The sequence below is a fragment of the Rhincodon typus genome, chromosome 10 (genome assembly GCF_021869965.1).
Source record: "Rhincodon typus isolate 14 chromosome 10, sRhiTyp1.1, whole genome shotgun sequence".
Taxonomy (NCBI): Eukaryota; Metazoa; Chordata; class Chondrichthyes; order Orectolobiformes; family Rhincodontidae; genus Rhincodon; species Rhincodon typus.
The window spans coordinates 29,834,954-29,847,056 of NC_063341.1; the positions used below are offsets into that span (position 1 = coordinate 29,834,954).

At 41.3% G+C, this 12,103-nt stretch overlaps 1 protein-coding gene across 3 annotated transcripts in view; it reads left to right on the forward strand.

Annotated features, from left to right (window-relative positions):
- The window catches only part of ror1 (receptor tyrosine kinase-like orphan receptor 1), a 292,100-nt gene that overhangs the window by 250,813 nt on the left and 29,184 nt on the right, over positions 1-12,103 (forward strand). The gene's annotated exons all lie outside the window — the stretch shown is intronic.

Sequence of the window (12,103 nt, forward strand, 5' to 3'; positions counted from 1 at the left end):
GATGCTGCTTGGCCTGCTGTGTTCATCCAGCCCTGCACCTTGTTGTCTCGGATTCTCCAGCATCTGCAGTTCCTACTATCTCTCATGAATTTAATTGACTGATTGCCATGGATGTGAAAACTAATCATTGCATTCTGAAAAATTGCAAACTTAGTCTATGCCTAAGCAGTCATCAAAGCATTCTTTCCAGACAAGTGTCCACTTCCTATAATCCAAGAACTGTCAGCATTGTTTCATGACTTCACACCTTCACAAAGTCCAATATGTATAAGAGTTATCTTTTGATATCTCTGGCAAAATCAATATCACACAGCTTTTGTTGCTCAAAATGATGTTTTTCGATACTGTAGAGTGCCCCATGGATAAAATTCAGCACGTAGCACATTCCAGAAGATCTTTCTTCATTCTTGTCAGATATTGAGGGAACAATGTTTCTGCTAAATGACACTGCTGTGCATGGATGGGACAAGGCAGAACTGGATCAATAATTATCTGAATTTCTAACTGGACCCACTGTAACCCACTTCAGTGTTCAACCAATCTGAGAGCTTTTTGTCAGAGGGGAAATCTTGAGCAATCCATTCACTTCCTACTTTAACTATATTAATCCAGTCAACACAAAACACCAAGCTAAACTTATCAAATGTCATAACTTTTCCACATCACTGACCATTCTTCAACTGTCACCACCAGTCAATGAGAATGTCAAAACAAAAGGAAATAAAATCTCAACACATCAAAGCAGAGCAAATGCAAATTTGACAAATGAAAAGTCTGTGCAGCCAAGCTTCTGGCATTGAGGTGTTCTCATGGAACATTTATAGCTAGCTGAATTTCCTATCCTGGAGACGGTGGGTCCAACAAATCCTCTCCAGGATGATTTTCAGTTCTCACACTTTGCCAAGAGTTGCAAAGAAAGAGAGACAGTGTAATAGACATTTGCTATTTGATGGTGGAATTCTCTGTCATTGAGTTGAAAATACAGTCGTTTTATCCTGCACACAAATTGAACCATGTGACTTCTCTTTGGTCGTTATCCAGACCGTATGACTACAACGGAGCTCCTTGTTCCTTGCAGTTGCAATGTTCTTGCTGTTATACACAATGCCCTGTCCTTAAGAAATTGTCCTTTGTTTAAAAATTGAAGATGTATTTGCATGAGTCCGTACAATGGTTTATGAAATAATATTTGGATCACATCTCTCCATAACAGCCCAAAGATTGTAGTAATTCAGGAAGTCTGCTCACTGTCACTTTCTGAGGGGCAGTTAGGGGTGGGCAATATTTGCTGGCTTAAACACCATTGTCCATATCCAGTGAAAAAAAGCTTTGGAACATTTAATTGCATTTAAGGTGGTGTACAAATCTTGTTGTTTTGTCTCTCAGTGAACCTGTGTTGCTGAACATCAGTACTTTTGGACATGGCTATGTATTTCTTTAACAAATGACTGTACTTCAGAGATCTTTGCGGATAAATTGGTGCTTCCCTTGAGTGGAATCATGTAGACCAAGAAGGGCACTGCTATTAAACTAGTGAATGCTTGGTTAGCTGATCTAAGATCATGGGAGAGTGCTGCAATTCTCTGAGCACCTCCTGAGCAAAGAGAAAATAATCAGCAAAGTTTCCTACTCTTCATTGTCATCTAGTGACCCCTGCTCAAAAGTGTGGATTTCTGTGGTGAAACCATATTCATTGTTGAGTTAATAGCTGTCATTCACCCTTCATAGAATCCCACAGTGTGGAAACAGGCCCTTCAGCCCAACAAATCCACACCAAACCTCAGAGCATCCCACCCAAACCCATTACCCTATAACCCACCTAATCTACACATCCCTGAACACTACGGGCAATTTAGCATGGCCAATCCACCTAACCTGCACATCTTTGGACTGTGGGAGGAAACCAGAGCACCTGGAGAAAACCCACACAGACACGGGGAGAATGTGCAAACTCCACACAGACAGTCACCCGAGGCTGGAATCGAACCTGGGTCCCTGGCATTGTGAGGCAGCAGTGTTAACCACTGTGCAACCATGCCTTGTTGTCTATACATAATAAACTGCCACTTGGGCAACATATTGGTGGTGATGTATGAAACCATACTCCACTATAGGGAACATCAGCAACATCGGAAAAAATAGAAGCAACGGATAATTTTGAAATAATAAGTTAATAAAGCCCATTTAGTCCATTCTCTTCACAGCCTGCATTTGATGAATTACTACCTGAGAAACAGTTCTGGAAAATTCCTGTCTATGTATCTATGCCTGTAACTCCATTATTCAGACTCCATAAGACCATAGGAAATAGGAACAGCAGTAGGCCATTTGGCCCCTTGAACGTGCTCCGCTCATGGTTGATCTAACATTCCTCATGTCCACTTTCCTGCCCTTTCCCTCAACCCTTAGTTCCCCAAATGTTCAAGAATCTATCTTTCTCAGTCTTAAATATACATAAGGACTCTGCCCCCAGAGCTTTCAGTGGCAAGGAGTTCTAAAGACCTCAACCTTCTCAGAGAAGAAATTTCTCCTACTTTCAGACTTGAGTGGTGTCTCTTTATTATGAGACAATGCCTCTGGTCCTAGACTCTTCCATGAGAGGAAATATTTTCTCAACATTTACTTAGTCAAACCTCTTAAGAATCCTATGCATTTCAATGAGATCACCTCTCATTCTTCTCAACTCCAGTGAGTTGAGTCACAGTTTAGCTTTTGCTCATAAGACCACACCAGGGATTATCCTAGTTAACTTTCTGTGAACTATCTTCAATGAAATATTTTTCCTTAGGTAACCCATGTTGGTTCTTTTCCTCAGACAGTCCAAACTTAATGAGTGATTATGTTGCATGTGTTGTCTGTCATATCTGTTTAGTTCTGTGAATGCAGCCTGTGATATCAGACTGTGAGCCCTGAAAGAGAACTCTGTATTATGTTGGAAGCACTAGAATACATACATACTTATTTTTGAAAGTGACTGTGTTTTTCCCCTTTCTCCTTTTTGATTTCAGTTCCAGACAGTAGGCTGAACATTATCTCACAGTCCTTTGTCATTTCTTCAGAGCAATGGTGCTGCTTCTGTCCCTCTCGCTTTCCTTTCCTTCCTGTTGGGAAGTCTCACATCCGACCACAAATGCTCCTGCTGAGAGCAGGAACTCCTCTTGTGTTGATGTGAAGTCACATCTTACCACCCCATTGCACAGTGCGCGTAGCCTCCATTACATCATACTTTGGCACATTTGCAGTTTTAAAAGATACCAACAAACATAAAATGACAATGGACAAAAAATGCTCAGGTTTAACATAATGAAAATTGAAATTCACCAGTTCCTGTAATAAATCAGTGGGTAAATACAAAGTCAAATTACAAAAGGCCCTCGAATGAAAAAACATAACAGTGCAGGCGCTGGAAATCTGAAACAAAAACAGAAGATGATGGAAACACTCAGCAAGTCTCACTGATTCTGTGAAGAAAACAGGCAAGTCATTATGAATATGCAATCTTAATTGAAACTAAAAGAGGTAAACGAGGAGCAGTATTTGAAAACAACAAAGTGATCTGCACAGGAAAGCAGATAGAATGACTTGTTTAGTGTTTAAATAGACAAGAGGCGATAGATAAATGGAACAAGTGGTATTGCCATAAGATAGTATGGGGTATATGAGAGAAATCAAAGACTTAAGTTACATTGAAACACATACACTGGCATCTACTCGACAATGTGGGAAAATCACCCAGATATGTCCTGAGGCAAGACAGATTCAATCCAGCTAATTACCGCCCCATCAACCTACTCTCGATCATCCTAAACTCAACAATAACCTGCTCAGTGACGCCCAGTTTGGGTTCCACCAGGGCCACTCAGCTCCTGATCTCATTACAGCCTTGGTTCAAACATGGACAAAAGAGCTGAATTCCAGAGGTGAGGTGAGAGTGACAGCCCTTGACATCAGGCTGAATTTGACTCAGCTTGGCATCAAGGAACCCCAGCAAAACTGGAATCAGTGGGAATCAGGAGCAAACTCTCCATTGGTTGGAATTATACCTGACACATAGGAAGGTGCTTGTGGTTGTTGGAGGTCAGTCATCTCAGCTCCAGGACATCTCTGCAGGAGTTCTTCAGTGTAGTGTCTTCGGCTCAACTATCTTCAGCTGCTTCATCAATGACCTTCCCTCCATCATTAGCTCAGAAATGGGGATGTTCACCGATGATTGCACAATGTTCAGCCTCATTTACAACTCCTCAAATAATGAAGCAATCCATGTTCGAATGCAACAGGATTCAGAAGATATGCAGGCTTGGGCTGATAAGGGGCAAGTAACATTTGCATCACACAATTGCCAGGCTATGACCATCTCCAATGAGAGATAATCTAACCACCACACCTTTGACATTTAACGGTGTAACCATCATTGAATCCCTCACTATCAACATCCTGGCTTTACCATTGACCAGAAACTGAACTGGACTCACCAGATAAATACAGTGGCAACAAGAGTAGGCCAGTGGCTAGGATTGTGGACTGAAGTGACTCACCTCCTGACTTCCCAAAGGCTGTTCACCTGTTCTACAAGGCACAAGTCAGGAGTATGATGGAATACTGCCCACTTGCCTGGATGAATGCAACTCCAATAGCACTCAAGAAGCTTGATACCATCCAGGACAAAGCTGTCCACTTGATTGGCACCATATCCACTCCCTCCACTATCGACACTCAGTAGCACCAGTATGTACTATCTACAAGATGCACTGCAGAAATTCATCAAAGATTCTTAAACAGTACCTTCCAAACTCATGACCACTTCCAGTTCAAAAGTCAAGGACAGGAGATACATGGGAACACTATGACCTGCAAGCTGTCCTCCATGCCACTCACCATCTTGACTTGGAAATATGTCACTATTCCTTCACATTTGCTGGGTCAAAACCCTGGAATTCCCTTGCTATAGGATCCATTGTGGATCTACCTGCCGCACATGGACTGCAGCAGTTCAAGAAGGCAACTCACCACCACCTTCTCAAGGGCAACTAGGGACGGGAAATAAATGCTGGCCAGCCAGCAATGCCCACATCCACGAGTGAATAATAAAAAAGTTTGTGTCACGACGACGTTATGTAGGTGGAAAGGGAAGCATGAAAGGCTGGTAAATCTGAATTCCAATGTCCAGAAGCTTTGTAGAAGGAAAAAGGTAGGTCAATACTAATGGTACAGGCCCCTTCACCAGCACAGTGTTTTGAAAGAGTTACCAACCCAAGCCCCAACACAGTCTTCACTTTCATCCCGAGAATACCAGCATCTCCTGTTGGAGAGAAAAATGGGAGTTCAGGCCTGAATTCAATAAATAATGGGAGGGTCAGAGTACTGCAAGTTACTTGTTTCAGGAGGGTACAGAGATTGATCACTGGTTCATTTAGTTAACTGGTTTTGATTAGATGTTCCTTCAGATGCCTGAGTTGGAGATTGATTAAAAATGGCACAGTTTACACTCTCTTTGTTATCTAATGGAGCCTACTGAAAAGCGTATTGATGTTGGAGTGAATAGACCTGGTTATATTGGAGATGGCCAATGAAGTGGTTCATGGCTGCCTGTATCCATGGCCCTCAATCCAGAGGCAGGTTTTACTGAAGAGGAAGGGAGAAAAGTCAAAGGAAGCAAGAAGTTATGTAGCCTTTTAAGTTAATAAGATCATCTCATAAGTTCTTTTTAATCTTGTTCCAGCATGCATTTTTCACAATAAAAAAGTGTGATTTTTAAGTTAAAAGTAAGAGAGTCTCGTTTAAAACTATTATGCTGATTATTGAGATGTCAATGATTCATACATAAACCAGAACCGTCTTCCAATAAACTGAAGGAAAATTCATCTCAATATGTCCTTGCTGACGTTGCCATAGTTACCTTCAGGTAGAGCTCTGGGTAGTTGTGTGTGTTATGTAAATGTAAGAAGATCTGACGCATCCCCTCCCTAACTCCCCACCTACACTCACCTTTACTGGCTCCATCCCCGCCTCTTTGACCTGTCTGTCTCCCCTCCACCTATCTTCTCCTCTATCCATCTTCTATCCGCATCCCCCTCTCTCCCTATTTATTTCAGAACCCTCTTCCCCTTCCCCTTCCCCATTTCTGAAGAAGGGTCTAGGCCCGAAACATCAGCTTTCCTGCTCCTCTGATGCTGCGTGGCCTGCTGTGTTCATCCAGCTCTACACCTTGTTATCTAAGATCTTCCAGCAGTTTTTTTTTTGTCACTGAGGGAACTTGAGAGTAGTAGAAGTAGAATTAAAAATTTTTGAAAGTTATGTGTCTGAGATTTATTTTCTCAGGTGTTTGGATATTTTGGCACACTCTCTGGCACATTGAAGATTTTTTTAATTCTGTCTTTCAGATTGTAAATAATTTCTCCTGAAAGGGTTAGGAACAGCAGCAGGCCAATTGGTCACTGAGATTCCTCTGCATCTAGTCAGATATAGTAGCTTTTTCTTAAAATGCCAATTTCTCACACTTTCTTCAAAATTTTAGTAGTGCAAAGACAGGTGTGTTGGGGCTAGGTGGGAAGAAAAATATATTTAAATATCAAGCATGACCCTGGCCCAGGTAACATCTTCCCCCTCTTGTTTGAACAGAGACAGGCCAAGGGACATGAGTCCAAGCTGATGTGAGGAACTGAGGTTGTCATTGAAATTGATAAAGGAAGGTAGATGCCTCCATTTTAACAGAATTTTTATTTTTAATTATTCTTGGGCATCCTTGTGGCTAAAAAGAGACAACAAGGGTCAGAATCATGAGATAATCTTTTTTCTTTGCCCTATCCAGCTGTCCTGCCTCCCTCCCCACGTTTAACACTTGCCCTTCGATCCACTCCATCAATGTCTTTACTTTAAACCTCTCGATCATATCATCTCTTCACCTCTTCGTCAACAGGGTTGGAGTCCAAATTTATACAGGCGCTCATCTGTCATTAAACTACTTTGTCATAGCATCTCTTGATACCTTAAATCATTAAATATTGTTGGAGAATCCTGAATATAGCTTTACAGAGTCCGTTTTCCTTCATAGAAATCTAACATCATATGTGTCATGTTTCAGTTTACAAATTAACATTTTACAGCACACACGTCATCCCAGGCAGCTATGTATTTTACAGTCAATGGACAAAATTGGCTAATTGTCACACCTTACCCCTGTGGCAGCCCTGAAACAATGTGGGGACAATCTGGATTACAATACACTGATGCAGCAATTGAGAATAAGGAATTGTTTACAAACATTGAACTGTTTTCCTATTTTAGTGAGTAATCTGCAGTGCATTTAAAATACTTCTTGTCCCTATAGTGTGAAACAATGCAGATATGGAATTTACCCTCGCAGTAATGGTGGATGAACACTTGGCATTTTAAGACTGTCCTTTGTCTATTTAGCAGAGGCAATAATAAATATATTAAGTCTCCATTAAAATCTAAGACAGAGGAATGCCATTAAAAAGTGTTAAGCTTTTAACCTCTGCTCTTGCCAACCATAATTTCTAACTTTTATTGCTCTTTTGCGCTGTCAAAAAAAAATTAAAATCTCTGTAAGCTGTAATCCTTCTTTAAAGAAAATTGTGAAACTGCACAGGTAGGTGGTCTGTACAGTCAGACATTGTGAGATCAGTTTTGGTCACTCATGTGGATCTGACTAGTGACCTCTTACTGAGAATTATGTATCTATTACTGTGTACCCTTATTGGTATCAGTTTTCACATTTTCTAATGGATGTTATTATTGTAATGACTGTATGCCACATATTAACAAATCACCAATTTACAGCACAAAAGGAAGCCATTCATCCCAACATATTTGTTCTAGCTGTTTGGAAGTTTCTCCTTTTCAAATTTATACATGCATGAGTATATCTCCTTTTGAAAGTTGCTATCGAATCAGCTTCCACCAAACCTTCATGTAGTGCATTCCAAGTCATCAGAACTCACTTGTTAACAGAATTCTCATTTCCTTCTGGATGTTGGCCTATTAGCTTAAATCTATATCCTTTGGTTGCTAATCATTCCTGCTGGAAGAAACAATTTGACCCTATCTTATTTATAAAAAAAAGCATTAATTTTGAATATCTCAATTAAGTCTAACAACAGGGCTTTGACTGTATTTCGTTTATGGCGCATCCATAAACAGACTAACAATCTGCATCACACAAAAGTTCAGTATGTCCCACAAGGTTTATTGGAGGAACAAAAATGTCCTCTCAAGCCACATTTTTATCCAGAATAAACGCAAAAATTAACCTAATTGTAACTACAGCTCTCAGAAGCTAGCAAGCTGTCTTTTAAGTGTTAGTCGTACTGATAAGGTGAAGTGAGAGTGACAGTCTCTGATATCAGGCCGGTTCTTTGGACACGACATAAAGGACCTGCAGTCAATGGGAGTAAGATACAGTGCATCAAAACTCCAAGGTTCCTTCCAAACACATGACTTGCACCGAATAAAAAGACAAGAGCAGCATCTGCATGGCAACAATGCCAATCACAACCAACTTGGGTTAGGGTAGATTGCTGCCACCATCCTTGTTCCTTGACTGGATCTAAGGGCTTACTTGGTTTACAGTGGCAGGGGAAAACCACTGGTGAGTCTTAACAAGAAGAGATCCTTAAATAAGATGTACTTTATTAGTAAATGAGACATTTTTACTAAGATGTTTGGGAGATCTGTGGATTTGGGTCTTCGTTCTACGAGATCTTCAGATGTTCTGTCTTTTCCAAAACCTTTTTGACATCATCAGATAGGTTGGAGCTTAATGCAGTGTCCACTATTCACCCTTTCGGAAGTGTGACCTGAATCAACAAACACCACCATCTGCAAGTGCCCCTCCTCCAAGCCACGCAGACTTAGAACAAAACATTGTTCTTTCACTGTTGCTGGGTTGGAAACCTTGAAATTCCATTCCTTGCAGAATTGTGGGTGTACCTATGCCAGATGATTTTTATCAGCTCAAGAAGGCAGTTCATCACCACCTTTTAAAGGCAATTAGGGAGGGCGAATAAATACTCATCTTGCAAGTAGGCTGCCTAGAGAAAGGAAACAATGAGGAATAATAGTCTATTAATCCTAATCCTTTTCAAACAGCTGTAAAACACATTCATATTATTCTTCCAAAGTAAAAGAATCATTAAACCATCTACTTTCTCAAGGGCTGTTATAGATTCAGCAGTTTAACAGTGATCCTCCCACTTAGGCCGTCCCTCAGGATTGAAGATGACTTGCTCCCACTCTGCATTGGCAGTGTCTGTAGATCGTGCATTAGACTTGTCAGCTGTTTCAGAAGGAAATGAATCAGAGTGGTCAGCTCAGTGGGTTACTTGGAGGCTTGTGCACTCCCTCCAACGCATTAACTTCACCCCTGAATGTTCCTGACCAAGCCTCTCCATGTGTTCAGTGCCTTTCCAGTTGAGCTTTTTCCATTTTGGCCATTCATAAGCTGGGGTCTCAGTGAGTCAGCAGCTATCTTTGAGTTCTTCTGGAAGGGTTTAAGAATATTCCTAAGTGTTTCTATTGTCCTCCTTGGAGTCGAGTTCAGAATGGAGCAAGAGTCTGGTATCAGGCAAAAAATGACATGTCCTGCCCAACATTGAATGCAAAGTTCTGTCTTCTGTTGGAAATGGTCATTTCCTGTACTTGGTTGGCATATATATTACTTACTACTATCAGCCCAAGGCTGTCCTTACTAGTTCTTACTGCATCTGAGCACAGATGGTTTTATTATCAGAGGAGTTGTGAATGGAACTGAACCTTGTGATGGTGGGAAGACCGATGATGAAGTAGCTGAAACAGTTTGGGCCTAGGACACTGCACTATAGAACTTCTGCAGTGATGTCCTGGAACTGTCAAGGATCCCTGCCACTTTCCGATCTATAGCCTTGCTGTAAAATCACATTTATTTCAAACAAAGTAACATTTTGTCGATTGCATTCGATACAATGTATTGTGATTGCTTTTCCGGAAGATGCAATTTGCAACGTTGGGCCTGGGAGTAATTTTTAATTCCATGTTGGTTGTATATATATATGCATCGGTGGTTACCCAAATTGCAACTTTTTCAGTTAGAGGTTTTTCTGTGGTATTTTCATTTGTCTTTGAATTACTTGAGCTTTTAGTGTTTTTGTGTTATGCTTTTCCAAGATTTGTAGGCTATTATAATCATATTGCATAAATATATGGTTCATAAAAGTCTCTGCAGCTCTGACTGTAGCAATGTGAATTGCATGGTTGAAGTAGCTCATTTCAATGTTGACGCCTGGTACAACTAAATCTAGGGATGGACAGTTACTAATTACACTATAAGTTTTGCATTTGAAGTCATTCACAAGCTTTTCCTTTTCCATTCCTTTTGGAACAGCAGTGTCAGCTTCTCACTGGAAACACAAAATCTTTTTGTTATGTTTAGAATGGAATCAGTGTGGATGACAAAAACCACATGCATAAAAAAAAAGCACAAATCTAAAGACGTACAGGAGCCCAGGATCTGTTGGTAGATTTCTTTGGGTTTTGGAGACGCCAGTTTGAAAGTTTTCACAGCACCACCCACTGTCGGGAGGGCTGAGTGACAATGAGTGAATGAATGACTAATACGTTTATTTTAATTAGAGCTTGTTTGAGATGCAGCCTCTGTGGGTTCCCCAATCCCTTCACCAGAGGCAATATTTAATGTACTCTTCCAACCGCGGATTTGGTGGTGGGATGGGATGAGTTGCTCAGGTGGGAGAGTTGTGATACTATCACCTCCCCACCTTCTCCCTCGTTATGTTCATGGTGGAAAGACCCATGGTCTGAGCCTAGCAATAGTTGAGGTCCTTAAGTGGGCCTTTAATCTGATCCCACCTCCCCTGGTCTTACAGCACACAGCAGGGGAGGCTTGCTTCATTCAGAGGCATGCAGTGTCTGATTGAAGAAGCTGAAGAGAGGGTGGTGGTCACACTCAGCCCCACTGCTGAACACCCCTCCTGCTATCCATTGATGACACTTGGCCTGGGATAAGTCTGGTATTGGCAGGAGCCATGATGGCATTACTGTTCAAGAAATTAACTGGTAGCTCTGGCTGGATGGGACTTCCACCTTTGGGGTCCTGAATTCCAGGCCAGGCCTGAATGCCAGTTAAGTGGGACTTAATTCAACGAGCCTTCCTTAAGGGCTTTCAATGATATGCCTCTGTCAAATATCACCCTGGGCAGTGTCAGGGTGATTCGCCCTGCAGCCTGTCCTTAACTGTAGCAATGTCACTGATGTGAGTTCTGGAGTGGAGACTCAGGGAGGCACTTATTGGAGGAAACAGTGCTCTCCTCCACCAGTTTTCCATCTGTCAGAATGCCCACATCACTTCTTTTCAGAGTGTACTTGCCATGTTAAATGTCATTCAGACCCTGAATTAGACAGAAGCATGTCTGCCCTGGCAACAAGAGCCTGGGAGGAGGGTGTCCTGGCTGCCAAGGTTTTCCAGCAGATCAGGGACCTGGAACTCTATCGAACAGCAGGGAGGCAGTGACCTCTGCTTCTCCCATACCCACGGGAGGCCTAGGATCCCTAGGATCGAGATGAATGATTGGGGAGGGGCTGTCATAGGGTAAGTTTGCAGAACGTGGGCTGAGGGATGTCAGCAGTAAGAGGAGGGGGTAACTGTGAGTATGCTTATCCCTTTCCAATGCTGAATTCCTCAAAAAGGCACAGAGTCCTTTTTAATGAGATAAATTAGCAGTTTGAAAGCAATAGAGATAATAGATTCCACAAGAGAAATAAATGCATCAGTTTATCTTCAGTAAATGATCTGAGGTTATACTGAACTTTTCTAATTCCAATTGAGAAAGGCATTGTTTGATGAAGCACTAAACTATATTAGTCATGATGTCTTTATCTTCAAACTGTACTAAGTTAGCTGATATCTTCAAGCAAGTGATACAAATATTAGATATGGCCACATTGCACAATACTCCTTGGTCTGAATGACACAGAGTAATAACTATAAGCCTTTTTTAGAAGAAGTTAGAATAACTGCATCTACAGTTCTTTGTGTTTTTATTTAATAGTAACTTGGTTGTGCTTTCACTATTTTCCCTAATAGCCAATTAAA